Here is a 22,866-nt window from a genome sequence, read left to right as displayed (position 1 = left end):
CCAAACCATATCTTACTGGGATATAAAACCCAGTGATTCCTAAACTAAAGCCCACCTCCACCCTCCCACCCCTTGGGCACAAGAATTCCAACCCCCTTTATAATATATTCATCTGGTACCCTGATGGCAGTTCAAATTCAACATATCTAACACCAAACTAACTATTTCCCCCATTTTCAAAATCTCTTTCTTCTTCTGTCTTACCCACTTCATTCACCCACACAAGAAACATGTCCACTTCCCTCCCTACCTACTGCCATTCTCTTGTTTGCTCAAATAACAAATGCTATGACCACAGTAACATCAGCCACCACGTTCACTGAATGTCTACTAGGTACCTGGCAGAGAGCACCTTGAAGTCACCTGCAAGTTGGACACTACCACCCATGTTTTATAGATCAATAAACCAAGTTCATAAAGATTAAATAACTTCCCCCTGGTCTAATTAAACAGGGCAGGTCAAACGTGTGACCTTCACTCCCATCAGAAGACAGGAAAGGTCTAAAAAATGTACAAACCCGAAAAGGACAATGAGAGAGAACAACTGTAGATGAGAGACAAAACTGAGAAGATGGAAAGCAAATGGTCCAGCAGTGACAAACTGAAGAGACAGAAATCCTAACTTGGGGAGAAGCAGCTGACAATGAGAAACCAGCCCCAGAGAGCACACAGACCCCAGAGGGCACGAGGCACTTCTCAACACTGACTGAGACAGGCTGGCTGGGCGGAAAGCACAAGGGTAGACCCCATGACACCTCCTCTGCACCCGGGGGCCCCTTTCCCCACCAGCAGACCCACTTCCTAATAAACTGTGTACAGCAGAAGTTGGGGATGGAACACTCTGGACAATGAGGGAGGGGAGATCAAGCGACAGTGCACACAAGAAACCAGGCAGGGCAGGGTATGTGATATTTTGGAGGGCACCACAGAGGTCCTGGCCGCCCACAGGATGCCACACAACTGGCGCTCAAGGGAGTTCAGTCCCCACGTTAGCTCACACCACATTCCTTTCGATGACACCGTATCTTTGTGAGGCGGGGTTTCCCAGGGCTAGTGTGATAAAATTCAGGTACTGTGCAAATATTAATGTGGAACAGGATATGAGGGTAGGAGCTGTTTGCTCCCAAAGAGCATAGCTGAAATTTTATTTAAGAGTACTGGAACTCATTCTAGAAAATGCTCTGCACTCACCAACATATGGCCTTCAAGCAGCTCTTCTGTTCTGACTTCCAACTAAACCACATATGTATGTTCAGGTGTGTTCACCTAGTCACTGCTCTGGTTACACATGCAAGTGTGAAACTGCGCACACTGGAGAGGTTGCCTAGCCACACACCGCACCCCAGGGAGTTCCAGCATTTGCAAACCTGTTAAATCATTTAAACACTCCCTATCTGTTAAAGTTCTACAGAGCAAGTTCCAGAAACAGGAATCTGTAAGGCGTCTTTCAGGCTTCTCTAACACTGATAACACAACCACTCTCAAGAGAACAAACCTTCTGGAAACGACCTTGGCTTGTGTACCCCCAAACCTAATCCAGCTCATAAGAACCTGGAATGAAAACAGTTCACGCTGACCCAGCAGCTCAGTTCACTGGCTACACTGCTCTGCTGTCCTTCACACTTGGATAATGAAATGTGGCCACAGGATGAATGTAGAAAGTTGTTCCATACTGTTTCTCCATCCCCGTCAAACAACAGTAGACATTTGTAAGGCATCAGGCCTCGGACACAAGTGGAGCCTGTGTTCAGACTCCCCGTGATGAAATGAGCCGGGTTCAGTGAAGCCAGCGTGAAGCCTCCATGGCCTGCTTCGCTTCTTTCTATATTTCTTCCAAAACGCACAGCCGGCTCTCCCGAGCCCATGCTGATCTAGCTATGACCTTGCCTACATTCACTTAGATCTCATCTTCTCTGTGTTCATGATAAGCAACAGCATCCTAAACCCTGTACCGGCCACGGGCAAAAACTAACAGAAAGTAATGGAAGAACCCAGAACGTGGAAACACGGAGAGCTCAACTTCACTACACGTACAATACCAAGATTCACGCTGGGAAATGGAGAGTTTTCCGAGTTCTCTCCCCAGCGGGCACGCCCAGGCTTTCTGGCAAGCTCTGGCCTCACCTCCCTAACCCAGGGTAGCCGGCCCCCCTCCACCTACACCCCTGGGTCCCCCCCTCCTTCCCTCAGGTGCTCTGACCTTTCATCTGCATCACAGCTTTCCAAACTCGCTGAGGCGTTTTGTGAGTTCACCCCCTCAAAAAAAAAATCCTTAATAAATGTTCTGCTGAAGACCTACTTAATCACAGGCCCTGTTTTCTTGTCCTTGGTTTTGACTAACAAATTTATTACCTAGCTAGCTTTCAAGTGAGATGTGTTTCACACACTTTCACACACACACACACACACACACACACACACACACACACTCTCTCTCTCTCTTCCATTTTGCTTATTTCCTCCTGCTGCTTGAGCAGCAAATTGCCTGAGGCAGAACTACAGGCACACCTCGTTTTATTGCACTTCACAGATACTGTGGTCTTTTACAAATTGAAGGTCTGTGGTAAACCCTTGCATGGAGCAAGTTTATCGGCGCCATTTTCCAACAGCATTTGCTCACTTGTCTCTGTGTCACATTTTCATAATTCTTGCTATACTTTAAACTTTTTCATTATTATTATGTTTGCTATGCTGATCTGTGATCACTGATGTCAGTACTGCAAAAAGATTACAACTCACTGAAGACGCAGATGATGGTTAACATCTGTTAGCTATAAAGTATTTTTTAATTAAGGTACAAGCATTGTTTTTCTTAGGCATAATGCTACTGCACACTTAATAGACAGGTACAGTATAAATGTAACTTTTATAAGCACTGGGAAACCAAATTTGTGTGACTCGCTTTATTGCGATGGTCTGGAACCAAATCCAAAATATCTCCGAGGTATGCCTGTACTTGGAAGCCAATTATGTGACGTCTTTACTTGGTGTCATGTATTCTCACACACATACGTTATAAAGTAAAAGCATCTCATTTTATGAAGAAAGAAATGTGGTGACCTAACCTGGCCAGAGAAGCAAGCCAACTGCAGATCCAGCAAGACTCCTCCAAGGCCAGTGGATGTTCTTCCTGCACCAATTCCTCTGATCCTTCCCAGAATAAAACCCCTCCAGGAGTAACAGAGCACACATCCCTTTGTTAGACGCCACGCGATAGCAATCATTTTTAGGTGTATAATTTAGCATCCCCTCTACCCCACAGCAGACAAAAGTTGATAAGAGGCAGAGAAATCTATCCATTAGCAATGAACAACACACTGTCCATCAGCATGAGTCAAAAAGCAAAGCTCCTCACAAAAGATGCCGTGCTGACCGCATGAATAACAGAATAACACTCACAGTGATTCCTAAACAGAGCCAACCCTTTTTTTTTGGCCGTGCTGCACAGCTTGCAGGATCTCAGTTCCCCAACCAGTGACTGAACCCAGGCCACAGCAGTGAAAGCCCAGAATCCTAATCACTAGGCCACCAGGGAACTCCCAGAACCAACCCTTTTGGACTCCTCTCACTCACTTCCAAAGTTCACCTAAGAGTTATATCTGCCACCAGAATGAAGCACTACATGGACTGAAGGGGCTAGATTTAGGCATGGTGAAAACAGGCTGGAGAATGCCAGAGGAAGAATGCAAAATTCAATTTAAAAAAATTTCATCGCTTATTTGTTTTTTTTTTTTTTTAATAAATTTATTTTTAATTTTTATCTTTGGCTGTGTTGGGTCTTTGTTGCTGTGCATGGGCTTTCTCTAGTTGCGGCGAGCGGGGGCTACTCTTCGTTGCAGTGCGTGGGCTTCTCACCGCGGTGGCTTCTCTTGTTGTGGAACACGGGCTCTAGGCGCGTGGGCTTCAGTAGTTGTGGTGGGTGGGCTCTGTGGTTGGGGCGCACGGGCTTTGTTGCTCCACCGCATGTGGGATCTTCCCGGGCCAGGGATCGAACCTGTGTCCCCTGCATTGGCAGGCAGATTCTTAACCACTGCGCCACCAGGGGAGCCCCATGTTTCTTGATTTCAATGATAAAATGCATGCAGAACTATTGTCTACTTAGGCTAATTCAAGGAAGAATTTTATGCTCAACAAGAATGGCTTCCCAATTTGTTTCTTGTAAATATTCACATGTGGTCAACTGACAAAACTATCAAAAACACATCAACCTTATAAATTAGGAGCTTAGGATTAACATACATACAGTAATATATATATATAAAATAGATAACCAACAAGGACCTACTGTACTGCACAGGGAACTCTGTTCAATATTCTGTAATAACCTATATGGGAAATGAATCTGAAAAAGAATGAATATACATATATGTATAACTGAATCACTTTGCTGTACACCTGAAACTAACACAACGTTGTAAATCAACTATACTCCAATAAAATTTAAAAGAAAAACACATCAATCTTTCCCCATTTCACCTAAGTCCACCCACAGTAAATGCCATGACACAGGTACCTATGTGCTGGCGTGCAGCTGTTTTTTTTAAATTTTTAACAAATTTATTTATTTATTTATGGCTGCATTGGGTCTTTGTTGCTGTGCGCAGGCTCCCTCTAGTTGCGGCGAGCGGGGCCTACTCTTTGTTGAGGTGCGGGGGCCTCTCACTGCGTTGGCTTCTCTTGTTATGGAGCACAGGCTCTAGGTGCACGGGCTTCAGTCGTTGTGGCACGCGGGCTCAGTAGTTGTGGCGCACGGGATTCATTGCTCCGCGGCATGTGGGATCTTCCCGGACCAGGGCTCAAACCCGTGTCCCCTGCACTGGTAGGCAGATTCTTAACCACTGTGCCACCAGGGAAGTCCCAGCTGTTTTGTTTAAAGACACCTGGCCCATGACCTTGGCTGGGCAATAAATTTTGTTCTAGGACAAAGTTAGAACATGATCTCATGACTGTGATTAGACTGTAAGCTTCAGGGAGGTGGGGACTCCCCACTGCCCTTCATATCACCAGCACCTTTGTATCAGCAACCGACGGGCTACTCAGAAAATGTTTGTTGACAAGTAGAATAATACAGAAACCAAATTCCCTATGTCTACTTCAAGGGCTCTGAGTGACTCTCAAGTTCTGACACTTTTGCCTTCGGAAAAAAAAAGGGGGGGAGGGATTTCCCTGGTGGTCCAGTGGCTAAGACTCCACACTCCCAATGCAGGGGGCCCAGGTTCGATTCCTGGTCAGGGAACTAGATCCCAAGTGCCGCAACTAAGACCCGGCACAGTCAAATAAATAAATATTTTAAAAAAGAGTGGGGGGAGATTCTGTTATCAGAAATTTTTTGGTCAATCTTTCAAATGAATGAATATGTCCCTTAATCAAGGGAAATCTCTTCAAGTTCTCAAATCCTCCCCACCCCCTGCTCTTTCTAAAAATGAGGAGGCGGTACCCTAAATAGAACCAACATCACATTTGAAGAACTAGAGAAGCGCTGACTGTGAGCTCTGGAGTTACACAGACTGAGGTCAAGCAGGGCTTCTCAACCTGGGTGCGAGCGACACTCTGGGCCAGACAACTGTTTGCCGTGGGGAGCAGTCCCGTGTATTGTAGGCTGTTGAGCAGCATCCCTGTTCTCTACCCAATAGGTGCCTGCAGCACACCCTCTCAGGTGTGAATCAAAAATGCCTGCAGACACTGTCCAATACCCTCCGCCCCCCACTGAGAACTACCACTCTAAACTCACACAGCCCTGCTCTGAATCCCGGCTCTGCCCCCTCACCACCCGTGACCATCGGAACAGGCCTACCCCTCCTACGCCCCAGCAAATTCTTCATCTTTAAAATGGAGCTAATACCACAGAAATTCTGTGAGAAGTAAATGAAATGATGTACTTACAGGATTTACATGCACAGAACTCCCAGTGCTGGAGTGGCCGCCCAAGAAATGGTAAGAAATGAGGGTAGACTAAAAGTTCGTCTCTAGAACCAAAGGAACTTATCTGCAGGCCTCCAGAGTACCACAGTCTAGATGGAAGAAGTGGCTGAGGAAGAAAGAAATGAAAATAGGAGAGGCTGGACAAGAGGGAAGAGCACTGAAGTATTTCCTTAGTCTCCAAGAACCCGGCTTGGAGTCAAGGCCAGCAATGTTCTACTTAGTTTTCCTCCGTCTATTCTAACCTCACAAATGATAAACCAAAAATATCCCCAACTCACAAAACTCTCCAAAGTAAATAAGTCAGCAAGCCAGAAACTTTTTAGTACAAACAAGAGGAATTTACAATGTCCACACAAAAATACTGAAAGCCCCAGACGGCCACAGCAGATGCAGAGAGTAGGAGGCAAGCAGTGAAGATAACTTCAACCTAAGCTTCTAAAAGCGAAACAAAGAACAGTCTTCTTTAAAGTCCCTGGCTGAAGAATACCGAGCTTCCTTCAACTCTTCAGTTTTGTTCCACCCAACGGTTTTTGAGATTACGGGCAATTTACGTATTTTCCACTACAATGATGCCACAGAAAGACAAACCCGGAAGAAAAATTTTTTTAATTGATTTTTTTAAAAGGAACCAAAATCTATTGATTTTTATCAGGCCTCCGAAATCCTACAAAAAGCGTGGTCACGTGACAATTTGGAAACTAGCAGAAAAGTCATTCCTAAAAAGAACCCCGGTCACGGGATGTGTCATCATTTGAAAAGAAAAAAACCACCACCCAAAAACCAACTGATACCTCCACAACTATTTGGTCAGCACTTAAAATTTTCATCTTGCCTCCCTACATACTAAGTTGGAAGAAAGAGAGGAACACGATTCCGAAACCCTAGCGAGAGTCTGAATTCGATAACACCCCACACGTCCCAACTGGTCTTCCGAGTGGCCCCAACACCTTAGCAAATATCCACCTGGGAAGCAGGTCGGAGGTCGCCAATATCAAATCGTGCGCGCCTCTGCTTTCTCTCCATGAGTCACGCGGGAGTGCGCTGGGTTGGCGTGCCTGGGTGGGTTTCTCCGTGTGACCCTGTGTGTCTCCCCGGGGGTTGGTGTGGATGTGTCCCTCTCCCTGGGTGTTTGGGTATGTGTCACCAGGTGTCGATGGATCTCCTTCCCCGTGTGTGTGTCTCCAGGACGTCTGGGCGTCTGTCTTCGGGCTTGTGTCTCTCTCCCCGGGTGCGCGACCCCATCTTTCCACCTGCGTCAGTCAGTAGGAGGCAGGGGGCAACAGGCCGCCCCGCCACCCCGGGGGCGGGAGAGTGACCCGCACGGGCCACGCACGCCTCCCGCCCCAGCTGCCCGAGGCCCAGGCCGCACACGCGGCCCGCGGGCTCCTCTCAGACTCTGACGCCCGCGCAGCCCGCCTAGGCCCCCGCCCGGCCCCGAGGGGAGTCAGCGCCCCGCTCACCTCGCAGCCACACGGAGGAAGCCCGGGAGCTCCGGGCCGGCCCGTCCGGGTGCAGTGAGGAAAGAGAGAGGGTCGAGGACCCAGCGGGCAGCTGACGTCCGCAGCACTGCCCGGGTCCGACTACAGCTGCTCCCGTCCAGCACCGAGGGAACAACATGGCGACGGGGCGGGGCCGGGGAAAAGAGGGCGGGGCCTGGTCGGCGGGAACCCTGGGAAGGCGGGGCGGGGCCTGGTCGGGGGGCCCGGGGGCGGCGGGGCCTCCAGGTCTCTTTCGCCCAGCCCTCACCCACTCCGTGCCTGTCAGTTCTAGCTAAATCCCGGGCTCTCCTCCGGTCGGCTATTCCTCTGGTCCTACGGCTACGTTTCCGCGCGAGAGAGCACGAAATAATAGTTATCTTTAAAGGGTGACGTAAAGTGGAAATATACAGATCGCATAAGCACAATCACAGGATGCTGTGATTACGTTGAGAAATGAATATGCAAATAGACAAACGAGTAGATGAAAAATGAGAACAGCTGTGATACTGTGAAATAACAGGATTTTTGAGTAAATTTTTTAAATTTCCTTGCTCTTGTTAAAAATTTTACTGCCTCTGTCCTCTCTAAATAAAAAGCAGTACTGGGAAAAGGGGGTACTGAGGAAACTCATCTTAATTCCTCACTTTAAACATGGAGTTGATCGCACGGGTCTTCCAATACAGGCTCCTGGAGACCAAAGAGGGATTTTTAGTCCCTCTAAATATATTTTGTAGGGCAGATTTAGTTTGTTTATTTTCCAAGAGAAGGATCTCACTTTTATTATTTCCTGGGCCCACAATCATTAACCTCTGGCTCTTTAGGGAGTCATTTTCAGGTAATGAATCTAATTTAAGACTTTTCATTCAGTACTAGAACGGTTCTATTTGAGAGAGTTTGTCACAAGTATCAATATAAAAGACAATTTTAGAAGACTTGTGGAAGTGGGACATGTAATAAAGACTGAGTTCTAGTTTGAGCTTCAATGAATTTTTCTTTTATAGAAAAAAAAAATCTTAGGGACTTCCCTGGTGGTCCAGTGGGTAAGACTGGGCACTCCCAATGCAGGGGACCCGGGGTCCATCCCTGGTGGGGGGAACTAGATCCCACATGCATGCCGCAACTAAGAAGTCCACATGCTGCAACTAAGAAGCCCACATGCTGCAACTAAGACCTGGTGCAGCCAAAATAAATTAATTAAATTAAAAAAGAATCTTATCCATATAGGTTATTTCCCCAAGGAAATATGAGTAAAGGCTTATAAAATACAAACCTATTGACAATAGGGAGGAGGAAGAGATATTCATTATCTTATTTTAAAACACATAATTAAAACTACACAACAAAACAAACATATAAGAACATTAGAGTTAATTTTCCAAAAGAAAATAAAAATACGTAGTGTCAGATACATTGGACTAAATTGCAACAAGCATTCCATAGGGTCACTAAGGAAATGCTACCTGAAAATCATGTGTCATAATCATAGCCAAGGAGTGACGGGGTAAGGGTTTATCTCTGTAACCGGTAATACCAACCAGCTATTAACAGGTGCACTTACGAAATTATTGTACCTTGACTTAAAGTAAGCCTTGAGAAATCTAAGAGTTTTCGAAAAAGGGCCCTAAGAAGGTCCTACAAGTGATTCTTAGGCTGTTCCAAAATGTTAGTAAGGCATATAAACATATCTGAGTGTAGCCATAGTCAGCACCTGAAGAAATATTGCAGAAAGCTACTTTTTCTGAAATAACTCTTACTGAGACAACTGTTACAGTCAGCCAGCTGACTCTTATGAATACTTGTATATTTTGGTCTCTTCCACCATCCACTTTTTTTTTAATTTACTTATTTTATTTATTTTTTGGCTGCATTGGGTCTTCATTGATGTGCGCGAGCTTTCTCTAGTTGCGGTGAGCGGGGGTTACTCTTGGTTGCAGTGCGTGGCCTTCTCATTGCGGCGGCTTCAGTTGTGGAGCACAGGCTCTAGGCACGGGCTTCACTAGTGGCACGCGGGCTCTAGAGCACAGGCTCAGTAGTTGTGGCACACAGGCTTAGTTGCTCCGCGGCATTCGGGATCTTCCCAGCCAGGGATCGAACTCATGTCCCCTGCATTGGCAGGCGGATTCTTAACCACTGCACCACCAGGGAAGTCCCCACCATCCACTTCTTTACCTAATCCATTTGACAGTGCAAGAGTAGGGTGGATGGAAAGATTTTTCTCTGAAGGGCAAGTTTGGAGCATTTTCGTTGTTGGATGTGTGTGGCTGGCAAGCTGACACAACTTAAATAGATGGTCTCTATCACTCTTGCTCCATGAACATGTTTACTGATGAAAAACATTGAAGAACTGACCTATTTTGGCTCCCTTCATCTAATTAGGGGTTTTTATTGTTTTTTCTTTGAATCTTTGAATTTTATTTATTTTTTTATACAGCAGGTTCTTATTAGTCATCGATTTTATACACATCAGTGTATCCATGTCAATCCCAATCTCCCAATTCATCACACCACCACCACCACCCCTGCTGCTTTCCTCCCTTGGTGTCCATATGTTTGGACTCTACATCTGTGTCTCAGTTTCTACCCCACAAACCAGTTCATCTGTACCATTTTTCTAGGTTCCACATATATGCGTTAATATACAGTATTTGATTTTCTCTTTCTGACTTACTTCACTCTGTATGACAATCTCTAGATCCATCCACATCTCTACAAATGACCCAATTTCTTTCCTTTTTATGGCTGAGTAATATGCCATTGTATATACGTACCACTTCCTCTTTATCCATTCATCTGTCCATGGGCATTTAGGTGGCTTCCATGACCTGGCTATTGTAAATAGTGCTGCATTTTTCTTTTCGAATTATGGTTTTCTCTGGGTATATGCTCAGTAGTGGGATGGCTGCATCATATGGTAATTATATTTTTAGTTTTTTAAGAAACCTCCATCCTGTTCTCCATAGTGGCTGTATCAATTTACATTCCCACCAACAGTGCAAGAGTGTTCCCTTTTCTCCACACCCTCTCCAGCATTTATTGTTTGTAGATTTTCTGATGATGCCCATTCTAACTGGTGTGAGGTGATACCTCATTGTAGTTTTGATTTGCATTTCTCTAATAATTAGTGATGTTGAGCACCTTTTCATGTGCTTCTTGGCCAACAGTATGTCTTCTTTGGAGAAATGTCTATTTAGGTCTCCTGCCCATTTTTGGATTGGGTTGTTTTTTCAATGTTGAGCTGAATCAGCTGTTTATATATATTGGAGATTATAATCCTTTATCCGTTGATTCATTTGCAAATATTTTCTCCCATTCTGAGGATTTGTCTTTTCGTCTCGTTTATGGTTTCCTTTACTGTGAAAAAGCTTTTAAGTTTCCTTAGGTCCCATTTGTTTATTTTTGTTTTTATTTCCATTACTCTGGGAGGTGGATCAAAAAAGATCTTGCTGTGATTTATTTCAAAGAGTGTTCTTCCTATGTTTTCCTCTAAGACTTTTATAGTGTCCTGTCTTACATTTAGGTCTCTAATCCATTTTGAGTTTATTTTTGTGTACAGTGTTAGAGAGCGTTCTAATTTCATTCTTTTACATGTAGCTGTCCAGTTTTCCCAGCACAACTTATTGAAGAGACTGTCTTTTCTCCATTGTATATCCTTGCCCCCTTTGTCATAGATTAGTTGACCATAGGTGTGTGGGTTTATCTCTGGGCTTTCTATCTTGTTCCATTGATCTATATTTCTGTTTTTGTGCCAGTACCATATTGTCTTGATTACTGTAGCTGTATAGTATAATCTGAAGTCAGGAAGTCTGATTCCTCCAGCTCTGTTTTTTTCCCTCAAGACTGCTTTGGCTATTCAGGGTCTTTTGTGTCTCCATACAAATTTTAAGATTTTTTGTTCTAGTTCTGTAAAAAAAAATGCCATTGGTAATTTGATAGGGATTGCACTGAATCCGTAGATTGCTTTACAGTCATTTTCTCAATATTGATTCTTCCAATCCAAGAATATGGTATATCTCTCCATCTGTTGGTATCATCTTTAATTTCTTTCATCAGCATCTTATAGTTTTCTGCATACAGGTCTTTTGTCTCCCTAGGTAGGTTTATTCCTAGATATTTTATTCCTTTTGTTGGAATGGTAAATGGGAGTGTTTCCTTAATTTCTCTTTCAGGTTTTTCATCGTTAGTGTATAGGAATACAAGAAATTTCTTTGTATTAATTTTGTATCCTACATTACCAGATTCATTGATTAGCTCTAGTAGTTTTCTGGTGGCATCTTTAGTATTCTCTCTATATAGTATCATGTCATCTGCAAACAGTGACAGTTTTACTTCTTCTTTTCCAATTTGTATTCCTTTTATTTCTTTTTTTTCTGTGATTGTCGTGGCTAGGACTTCCAAAACTATGTTGAATAATAGTGGTGAGAGTGGTCATCCTTGTTCCTGATCTTAGAGGAAATGCTTTCAGTTTTTCACCATTGAGAATGTTTGCTGTGGGTTTGTCATATATGGCCTTTATTATGTTGAGGTAGGTTCCCTCTATGCCCACTTTCTGGAGAGTTTTTATCATAAATAGGTGTTGAATTTTGTCAAAAGCTTTTTCTGCATCTATTGAGATGATAATATGGTTTCTATTCTTCAATTTGTTAATGGTGTATCACATTGATTGATTTGTGTATATTGAAGAATCCTTGCATCCCTGGGATAAATCCCACTTCATCATGGTGTATGATCCTTTTAATGTGTTGTTGGATTCTGTTTGCTAGTATTTTGTTGAGGATTTTTGCATCTATATTCATCAGTGATATTGGTTTGTAATTTTCTTTTTTTGTAGTATCTTTGTCTGGTTTTGGTATCAGGGTGATGGTGGCCTCATAGAATGAGTTTGGGAGTGTTCCTTCCTCCGCAATTTTTTGGAAGAGTTTGAGAAGGATAGGTGTTAGCTCTTCTCTAAATGTTTGATAGAATTCACCTGTGAAGCCATCTGGTCCTTGACTTTTGTTTGTTGGAAGATTTTTAATCACAGTTTCAACTTCATTACTTGTGACTGGTCTGTTCATATTTTCTATTTCTTCCTGGTTCAGTCTTGGAAGGTTATACCTTTCTAAGAATTTGTCCATTTCTTCCAGCTTGTCCATTTTATTGGCATTGAGTTGCTTGTAGTAGTCTCTTAGGATGCTTTGTATTTCTGTGTCTATTGTAACTTCTCCTTTTTCGTTTCTAATTTTATTGATTTGAGTCCTCTCCCTCCTTTTCTTGATGAGTCTGGCTAATATTTTATCAATTTTGTTTATCTTTTCAAAGACCCAGCTTTTAGTTTTATTGACCTTTGCTATTGTATTCTGTGTTTCTATTTCATTTATTTCTGCTCTGATCCTTATGATTTATTTCCTTCTGCTAAATTTGGGTTTTGTTTTTTCTTCTTTCTCTAGTTCCTTTGGGTGTAAGGTTAGATTGTTTATTTGAGATTTTTCTTGTTTCTTGAGGTAGGCTTGTATAGCTATAAACTTCCCTCTTAGAACTGCTTTTGCTGCATCCCATAGGTTTTGGATCATCGTGTTTTCATTGTCTTTTGTCTCTAAGTATTTTTTGATTTCCCTTTGATTTCTTCAGTGATCTCTTGGTTATTTAATAACGTATTGTTTAGCCTCCATGTGTTTGTGTTGTTTACGTTTTTTCCATGTAATTGATTTCTAATCTCATACGGTTGTGGTCACAAGATGCTTGATGTGATTTCAGTTTTCCTAAATTTACTGAGGCTTGATTTGTGACCCAAGATGTGATCTATCCTGGAGAATGTTCCGTGCGCACTTGAGAAGAAAGTGTAATCTGCTGTTTTTGGATGGAATGTCCTATAAATATCAATTAAATCTATCTGCTCTATTGTGTCATTTAAAGCTTGTGTTTCCTTATAATTTTCTGTTTGGATGATCTGTCCACTGTTGTAAATAAGGTATTAAAAGTCCCCCATTATTATTGTGTTACTGTCGATTTTCTCTTTTATAGCTGTTAGCAGTTGCCTTATGTATTGAGGTGCTCCTATGTTGGGTGCATATATATTTATAATTGTTATATCTTTTTCTTGGATTGATCCCTTGATCATTATGCAGTGTCTTTCCTTGTCTCTTATTGTAACATTCTTTATTTTGAAGTCTGTTTTGTCTGATATGAGTATTGCTCCTCCAGCTTTCTTTTGATTTCCGTTTGCATAGAATATCTTTTCCATCCCATCACTTTCAGTCTGTATGTGTCCCTAGGTCTGAAGTGGGTCTCTTGTGGACAGCATATCTGTGGGTCTTGATTTTGTATCCATTCAGAGAGCATGCATCTTTTGGTTGGAGCATTTAATCCATTCATGTTTAAGGTATATCGATATGTATATTCCTCTTACCATTTTCTTAACTGTTTTCGGTTTCTTTTTATAGGTCCTTTTCTTCTCCTGTGTTTCCCACTTAGAGAAGTTCCTTTAGCATTTGTTATAGAGCTGGTTTGATGCTGCTGAATTCTCTTTGCTTTTGCTTGTCTGTAAAGCTTTTGATTTCTCCATCGAATCTGAATGAATCCTTGCCAGGTAGAGTAATCTTCCCGTAATCTTTAAGACTACTTAAAATCTTTAAGTAATCTTAAAGTGATGAAAGTTTCTTCCCTTTTATCACTATAAGTATATCATGCCACTCCCTTCTGGCTTGTAGAGTTTCTGCTGAGAAATTGCTGTTAACCTTATGGGAGTTCCCTTGTATGTTATTTGTCATTTTTTCCCTTGTTGCTTTTAATAATTTTTCTTTGTCTTTAATTTTTTCCAATTTGATTACTATGTGTGTTGGCATGTTTCTCCTTGAGTTTATCCTGTATGGGACTCTCTGTGCTTCCTGGACTTGGGTAGCTATTTCCTTCCCCATGTTAGGGAAGTTTTTGACTATAATCTCTTCAAATATTTTCTCGGGTCCTTTTCTCTCTCTTTTCTCCTTCTGGGATCCCTATAATGCGAATGTTGTTGCATTTAATGTTGTCCCAGAGGTCTCTTAGGCTGTCTTCATTTCTTTTCATTCTTTTTCCTTTATTCTGTTCCACAGCAGTGAATTCTACCATTCTGTCTTCCAGGTCACTTATGCATTCTTCTGCCTCAGTTATTCTGCTACTGATTCCTTCTAGTGTATTTTTTCATTTCAGTTATGTATTGTTCCTCTCTGTTTGTTATTTAATTCTTCTAGGTCTTTGTGAAACATTTCTCGCATCTTCTCGATCTTTGCCTCCATTCTTTTTCTGAGGTCCTGGATCATCTTTACTATCAGTATTCTGAATTCTTTTTCTGGAAGGCTGCCTATCTCCACTTCATTTCGCTGTTTTTCTGAGGTTTTATCTTGTTCCTTCATCTGGTACATAGCCCTCTGACTTTTCATCTTGTCTATCTTTCTCTGAATGTGGTTTTTGTTCCACAGGCTACAGGATTGTAGTTCTTCTTGCTTCTGCTGCTTGCCCTTGGTGGGTGAAGCTATCTAAGAGGCTTGTGCAAGTTTCCTGATGGGAGCCACTGATGGTGGGTAGAGCTGGCTGTTGCTCTGGTGGGTGGAGCTCAGTAAAACTTTAATCCACTTGTCTGCTGAGGGGTGGGGTTGGGTTCCCTCCCTGTTGGCTGTTTGGCCTGAGGCGACCCAACACTGGAGCCTACCCAGGCTCTTTGTTGGGGCTAATGGCGGACTCTGGGAGGGCTCACGCCAAGGAGTACTTCCCAGAACTTCTGCCACAAGTGTCTTTGTCCTCACAGTGAGCCACAGCCACCCCCTGCCTCTGCAGGAGACCCTCCAACACTAGCAGGTAGGTAGGTCTGGTTCAGTCTCTTATGGGGTCACTGCTCCTTCCCCCAGGTCCCAATTCACAACCCAACTTTGTCTGTACCCTCCAAGAGTGGAGTCTCTGTTTACCCCAGTCCTGTGAAAAGCCTGCAATCAAATCCCGCTAGCTGGGCTTCCCTGGTGGCGCAGTGGTTGAGAGTCCGCCTGCGGATGCAGGGGACAAGGGTTCGTGCCCTGGTCCGGGAGGATCCCACATGCTGTGAAGCGGCTGGGCCCGTGAGCCATGGCTGCTGAGTCTGTGCATCCGGAGCCTGTGCTCCGCAATGGGAGAGGCCACAACAGTGAGAGGCCCGCGTACCCCAAAAAAAAAAAAAAAAAAAAAAAAGAGGGAAGAGATATGGGAACATATGTATAACTGATTCACTTTGTTATAAAGCAGAAACTGACACACCATTGTAAAGCAATTATAATCCAATAAAGATGTTAAAAAAAAAAGAGTGAGTGGCTACTAATGGGTGCAGAGTTTTTCTTGGGGGAGGTGCAAAATCTTCTCTCAAGTTGACTGTGGTGATGGGTGCACAGTTGTGAATAAGCTAAAAGCCACTAAATTGTACACTTTCAGTAGGTAAACTGTACGGTACATAAACTATATATGAACAAAGCTGTTATTTAAAACCAGCATCTAGGGACTTCCCTGGTGGTCCAGCAGTTGGGACTACACACTTCCACTGCAGGGAGCACGGGTTCGATCCCTGGTCAGGGAACTAGGCTCCCGCATGTTGAGTGGTTAAAAAAAATTTTTTTTTTAATAATAAAAATTAAAAAACAGCATCTAGGGAATTCCCTGGCAATCCAGTGATTAGGACTCTGTGCTGTCACTGCTGAGGGCCCAGGTTCAATCCCTGGTCAGGGAACTGAGATCCCACAAGCCATGTGGGGCAGCCAAAAAAAAAAAAAAAAAGTTTTTTTTAATTAAAAATAAATAAAAACAACATCTAGAGTCTGATCCAAATTTTATTTAAAAATCACATGTGATGAGAAAAGGCCAAAAATAGATACAAAAAATTTCAGACAGAGGCATTTTCTGAATGGCAAGATTTTAAGTGATTTTTGTTTGTTCGTTTACTCTTTGCTGAATTTCCTCTAATGTGTATGTATTATTTTCCTAATCAGAACAGTGATTAGTCTAGTTCTATTTCATGATAAACCCTATACATTTAAGACATGTGGCCACTGGAAAACGGCATGGTAAATGGCTCATTCCACTTCACCGCCCTTGGAGATCAGGGCACCACAAAGCGGCCGCCTCACCCCACCTGTGGCTCTGCATTCAGATCAGCCCTCACGATTTCCTCACAAGTCCACTGCTGCATCGAAACCAGTTCCATCTCCCCTCAAGCTCTAGCCCCAAATGTGAACAGTTAAGTGCCCAGGACTACAACTCTGAGGTTCCTCCTGGTTTTCCCCACTGCACAGCTCAGATGACCAATATTCTGGGTCTTGCATTTTTACCGCCTGGGCGGTCTTTTTTTCCTCTATTTCTTTTTTAAAGTTAGTTAGCAATAACTCAATGGGCCATTGATTCTGGATCTTAAGTGGCATTTTCTAATTATTGAGAATTGGTACTTCAAGATCACTGTTTTTCCTTTTTGAATTCCACTTTCTTTTTTTGAATGATCAGAATGAAGATTTATTGATTTACTTATTTTTTTATAATAAAGTTTTATTGGAACATAGGTCTACCCATTTACTTATGCAGTTTTAAAAAAATTTTATTGAAGTATAGTTGATTTACAATGTTGTGTTAATTTCTGCTGTACAGCAAAGTGATTCTGCTATACATATACATTCTTTTTCATATTCTTTTCCATTATGGTTTATCATGGGATATTGAATATCGTTACCTGTGCTCTACAGTAGGACCCTGTTGTTTATCCATTCTATATATAAGAGTTTGCATCTGCTAACCCCAAACTCCCAGTTCATCCCTTCCTGATCGCCCCTCCCTCTTGGCAACCACAAGTCTGTTCTCTATGTGAGTCTGTTTGTGTTTTGTAGATATGTTCATTTGTGTCATATTTTAGATCCCACATATAAGTGACATCATATGGTGTTTGTCTTTGTCTGACTTACTTCACTTAGTATGATAATCTCTAGGTCCAACCATGGTGCTGCAAATGGCATTATTTCATTGAATTCCACTTTTAAAGACTGAAAACAGTAAAAGAGGTCTTCCTAAGAATCAAAGGCTCAATAAAGAAAGAACAGGCAAGACAGCACAGAAAAATTAGAAATACACATCCTCGATTGCTGAATATTGCTCTCAGCATTGTCTGCCTGAGATCTTGGGATCTGGAGGAAGTCAAGCAGGGGTGTCACAATCATAAGGTCTCAAGCAGCTCAATAAACTTGAGCCCTCCCCCCAGTTGTGGGAAAGTTTCCTAACAAGTATTCATCCTACCCACATCTATACTCATTCTATATGCATCACTACCAAGGAAAGAAAGCAAGATTGAAGTTGGCTGGATGTCAGCAAGGTGGTTAATAAGAGACCAGTCTAGAGCGCCCACAACAAGGTTAGGCAATATTTAACTAAGGTCAAATTTCTCAATGAAGGGTCAGAGCTTCAAGGAGATTCTGAAGGGGAATTTAATGTGGCTTCAGGGCTTCAGGGCAATGGGAGCACTGTCTGTCTTAACAGTAAAACTTTTTCTTTACTCAGAAGTTAATGGGTTCATATATCAGCACTCTGCTCTGCATTTCATATGTCCTTTTTTAAAAAAATAGATTTATTTATTTTTGGCTGTGTTGAGTCTTCGTTGCTATGCACGGGCTTTCTCTAGTTGCAGCGAGTGGGGGCTATTCTTTGTTGCGGTGCACGGGCTTCTCATTGCGGTGGCTTCTCTAGTTGCGGAGCATGGGCTCTAGGCAAATGGGCTTCAGCAGTTGTGGCTCATGGACTCAGTAATTGTGGCTCGCAGGCTCTAGAGAGCAGGCTGAGTAGTTGTGGCGCATGGGCTTAGTAACTCTGTGGCATGTGGGATATTCCTGGACCAGGGCTCAAACCTGTGTCCCCTGCACTGGCAGGCAGATTCTTAACCACTGCGCCACCAGGGAAGCCCCTTCATGCATCCTTTTATTTACTCTTCCTCCATATTTTTTTGTTTTGAATTGTGGTAAAATACACATACCATATAATTTACCATCTTAACTATTTTTACATGGACGGTTCATTAAGTACATTCACATTGTTGTGCAACCAACTTTCAGAATGCTAGTTGTCTTGCAAAACAAACTTTGCACCCATTAAATGACAACTATCCATTTCTTTCTCCCCTGCACCCCTGGCAACCACCATTCTACTATCTGTCTCTATGAATCTGACTACTTGAGACGCCTTATATAAGTGGATTCATACAGTATTTGCCTTCTTGTGTTGGGCTTATTTCATATGGCATAACATCCTCAAGGGTCATCCATGTCAGAGCATGTGTCAGATTTCCTTCCTTTTCAAGGCTGAATAATATTCCATTGTGTGGACAGAGCACTTTTTGTTTATCCATCCATCCACTGATGTACACTTAGACTGCTTCTGCCTTTTGGCTCTTGTGAATAATGTTGCTATGAACATGAATGTACAAATATCTCTTTGACACCCTGCTTTCAATTCTTTTGGGTATATACCCAAAAGTGGGATTGCTGGATCAATATGGTCATTGTATTTTTAATTTTTTGAGGAACCACCATACTGTTTTCTATTCTTCTCCACATTTTTAACAGCATTTAAATGTTGCCAAACTTTCTATTCTCCCTGTGGGACAGTCATGTGGATATTAAGCAATTTATTGCCTTAGGAGGCTATAGTGTGGAAGCATCTGGGATGTAAAATTTTGAGAACTGCCACAAAAAGACAAAGTAGACTGTGTGTCCAGTTTAGAGTTCGACACAGTACATTCAATAAATGTCTATTATGTATCTCATACACGATAAATGCTAAGCCTAATGAGATACCCTGCCTTGAAGGAGCTGACAGCCCAGCAGAAGGAATACCGACAAGAAGCTGGCCAATTACAAGGAAAGACACCACTACTAAGGGACACACGTAGGAGGAATACAGAAACCAAACCTGGGCTTCCCATCATCTGGCCGGCTCCAATTACTTCTTGGCTGCTTTCACTCTGATTCATGACATTTTGTTAGAGGGATCATACTCCCGTACAGATCTCAGCAAGAGATTCCCCCATTTGCCTGCTGAAAGCCCTTCAGAGGTTCCCCTCTGCTCTCAGGATGGAGGCCAAGGTCCCTGGCTAGGTAATAAAAAGCCCCCTTCCAGCTTCCAGTGTGATCGCACTGAATCGCTGACAGACACTGCCTACCTCCCAGCTCGATGCCTTTGCCCCACTGGCTCCCTGAGCCTGCCTGTCTCTCACCAGGAGTGGGTCTCACTCCTGACTGCCAATCTGAATCATCTGGAGAAATTAAACAGCAAAAGCAAAAACAATGCCAGGGCCTCACCCCAGACAGAATGAATTCGAATCTCTGAGGGCAGGCCTGGTTGTTTTGCAGCTCTCTGGGTGACTGATCTAAACCGGAGCTGCCACCACTGCCCTGTACACACAGGCACAACTCCCCTCCCGTAGGAAGACCAACCCAGCTCTGCTGCCACCAGCCCGAAGGCAGCTCCTGTCCTGCCCCCACACTGAACGCGCACAACCTCTCTGACTTCACATTTTGCTAGAGGAGCCTCATTACATTAGGAAATATTAAAAACGCTTGCTATGCACAACTCATCTGATAACCTTCTCTACAAACCACAACTGGTGACTGCAATGTTTTAAGTGTCACGATGCACCCAGAGTCCCGAACAGTCATTCCCGCACTTACCTTCTAACAGCAGAAGACAGTGCACATCGAGCAACTCTGTGTGCCGTATACACTCATGTCATCTCCATCCTCACAAAAACCCCGACACAGGTATAGCACTTACCTCCATCTTACAGATGAGGAAACCTATTAAGAACATCAAATATGTGCACACTGTTTTTTTTTTCATGGTGCATATCACACACACAAAAATTTTTTTATTGTCTGCCTTCCCTACAAGACCACAGAAGAACGACGTCTGTTTCATTCACCGACACACACCTGGCAAACACCTGGCCAGGGCTTACTATTACTCAACATATACTTTCTCCTCTCTGCTTGTGAGCATCATCCTTTTCACCACAGACCAGCTTGCTTGTACCCACTTGCGTCTAAGCCCAGTGTCCCTCAGCTTCTTCCATGGGAGACCAACCTCATCTCAATTCTAGTTCAGAAAATCATTTTAAAATATTCTAGTTCAAAAAAAGAAAAAAGAAGCATGGTGCCTCCTGTGGGCTAATCAGGTGGGCTCCAGGAGTCAAGCCATTTGGGGATAAGGAGGGTCTAGAAGGTACAGTTCCCAGAAGTAGGGGGTGTCAAGTAATTGTGTGGGGAGGAGGGGAATCCAACATCCTAGAATTAATATGAGAATTAAACGAGAGAGTCCTTATAAAGTCCTTAGAACTATGTCACACACTAAGCCTAACTGACAATTACACAGGACTACTATGAAAAGGTTTGCTTATATCTATCATACCGGGCATTGCTCTAGAGCAGGGTGTCGGCAAACTTTTTCTATAAAAGGCCAGATAGTAAATACTTTGGCCTTTGCAGGCCATGCAGCCTCTGTATGGACTACTCAACTCTACTGTTTTTGTAGCAGGAACAGCAGCCACAGACAATACAGAAATGAATGGATACGGCTTCGTTCCCATAGAGCTCTTTTGCAAATACAGGAAGGTTGGATTTGGCTGCAAGCCATAGTCTGCTGACCCCTTTCTAGGGCAGTGCTGTCCAATAGCAATATAATGCAAGCCAAAGATATAATGTAAAATTTCTAGTGGCCATGTGAAAAACATAAACAGGTGAAATTAATAATACATTTTATTTAACACAGTGTATACCAAATATTGCTGTTTCAATACATTGATCAATATAAAATAATTGGGATAGTTTATGTTGTCTTCTTCATACTGATTCTCCAAAATTCGCTGTTTTACACTTAAGGCACATCTCAATTCGGACTAGGCACATTTCAGCTACTCAACAGCCTTATGTAGCTAGCGGCTACCATATGGGACAACACAGTTCTAGAGCATATGCTAGTACAGATAATGCTGAGATACACACCTATACCCCTAGCTTCTGAATACATATTAAAAACAGTTTATACAGTGCCAACAACAGTAGGCCCTAAATATCTGTTGACTGAATGCGTACAAAACCTTGTAAATATTAACTGACATTACGGATATATGGACAAAGTGCACACATCCGCCCTAAAACCTGCTTTACTAATTACAGCTTTAGTAATTAGTAAGATCAAAGATAAATTAGAAAGATCAAAGATAAATTTCCAAAAGCTGGTAACAAATTAGCAATAACCTAGATCTGTTTAGATCTTTAGATCTAAGACCTAAAGGGAAATTTTTAATTTCTAGCCGTAACCCACATACATCTCTCCGGCTACACAGGGAGCCCCCTCCTCTGTGGAGAGAAATGATGCCAAATGTTGGTAGGGGCGTCGCAGTTTCTGAAGTAACGCAGTATTGCTCTAGGGCCCTTTCACTTTATGACGAGCCCTAGCAAAGGTGCAGCGAGGGAAAGGGACGAGGGAAAGGGACCTGCACAAAGGCCCACTCTAGCCCGGGTTTGGGTACCAGTGGGTGGGGTGGAGCGACAAGCAAAGCCTGCTGCAAGCCGTCCAAGGGTGACAGCCTGGCACCCAGCACACAGGCAGCGGCGGCCCCGAGGGAGCGGCCCACCCGGGAGATCTCAGCTGGAGGAGAGGCGAGGGCGAGGGCACGTTCGAGTCTACCGGCCCTGGGCACACCAAGAACCTCCCCAAGCAGGGGTGGCCTTCCACTGGGAACAAGGGCTCGCCTGTCCGCAGAGCCAGAGACACCAGCTAACAAAGAACATAGCTCACCGAAAAGCACAGGCTAAGCCCGGGAGACCTCGGCGTCCAGATAGAACTTCCGGTCCCGGGGCGGGACCACGAAAGCTCAACCGATTCAAGCCCGCAGACTGGAGAACACTGCCCGGGACCCAGCGCACGCGTGCTAGGAAAATGGTGCCCGCGCAGAGCAATCGGCAGACCAGGGGACAGGGACCGGGGGCCACCCCCCTAGCCCACCCCCCATTCCTGCCACACACACCGATCCCCGCAGCTCCCAGGATGGGGTCCTGTGGTTTGGGGCCGGAGGTCCGCACCGGGCCCTGAATTGAAAGAAGCTAGCCCTGCTATTGCTTTTGAGCATTGCAGTGTGTTGAAACTCTGCAACCTACTCTTTCTGCTTCCAGTCAAGACGGCGCTCAGCTAAATGTTGACAGGACTTTGGACAAAACTGTGAATTATCTATTTATTTAACGCAGTAATTAATTAAACAAGTACCTACTGCACCTTTCGCATGCATCAGCTGATATGAAAGTAGAAAACGTTCATTAAGTAACCTTGTGCGTCCTGTACTTCCCACCTGTACACATTCTTTACCTGCAAGGGTCCAATAGTGACAAAGTGTTGGTAGAACTAGAGAAAGTGGCAGGCTTCTGGAGGGTAACTTGGGGGAAGGTTAAAGGAAGCAGGGTTTTGCTCT

General features: G+C 43.5%; 1 protein-coding gene across 3 annotated transcripts in view; it reads right to left on the bottom strand.

Annotated features, from left to right (window-relative positions):
• Nucleotides 1-22,866, bottom strand: part of RAB9A (RAB9A, member RAS oncogene family) — a 69,437-nt gene that overhangs the window by 13,489 nt on the left and 33,082 nt on the right. For 2 of the 3 annotated variants that reach the window (XM_029240516.1, XM_029240518.1), the window contains exon 1: nt 7,383-7,548. The exons of the other annotated variant lie outside the window; for it this stretch is intronic. The gene's annotated coding sequence lies outside the window, so the exon portion shown is untranslated. Of the gene's footprint in view, nt 1-7,382; nt 7,549-22,866 lie in introns of those variants that run through there. 3 annotated transcript variants of the gene reach the window in all.

The sequence above is a fragment of the Monodon monoceros genome, unplaced genomic scaffold, assembly GCF_005190385.1.
Source record: "Monodon monoceros isolate NGI ecotype Baffin Bay Population unplaced genomic scaffold, NGI_Narwhal_1 Super_Scaffold_22, whole genome shotgun sequence".
Lineage (NCBI taxonomy): Eukaryota > Metazoa > Chordata > Mammalia > Artiodactyla > Monodontidae > Monodon > Monodon monoceros.
Note: the sequence above shows the minus strand (reverse complement) of the source record. Positions and strands in the feature narration are given on the sequence as shown.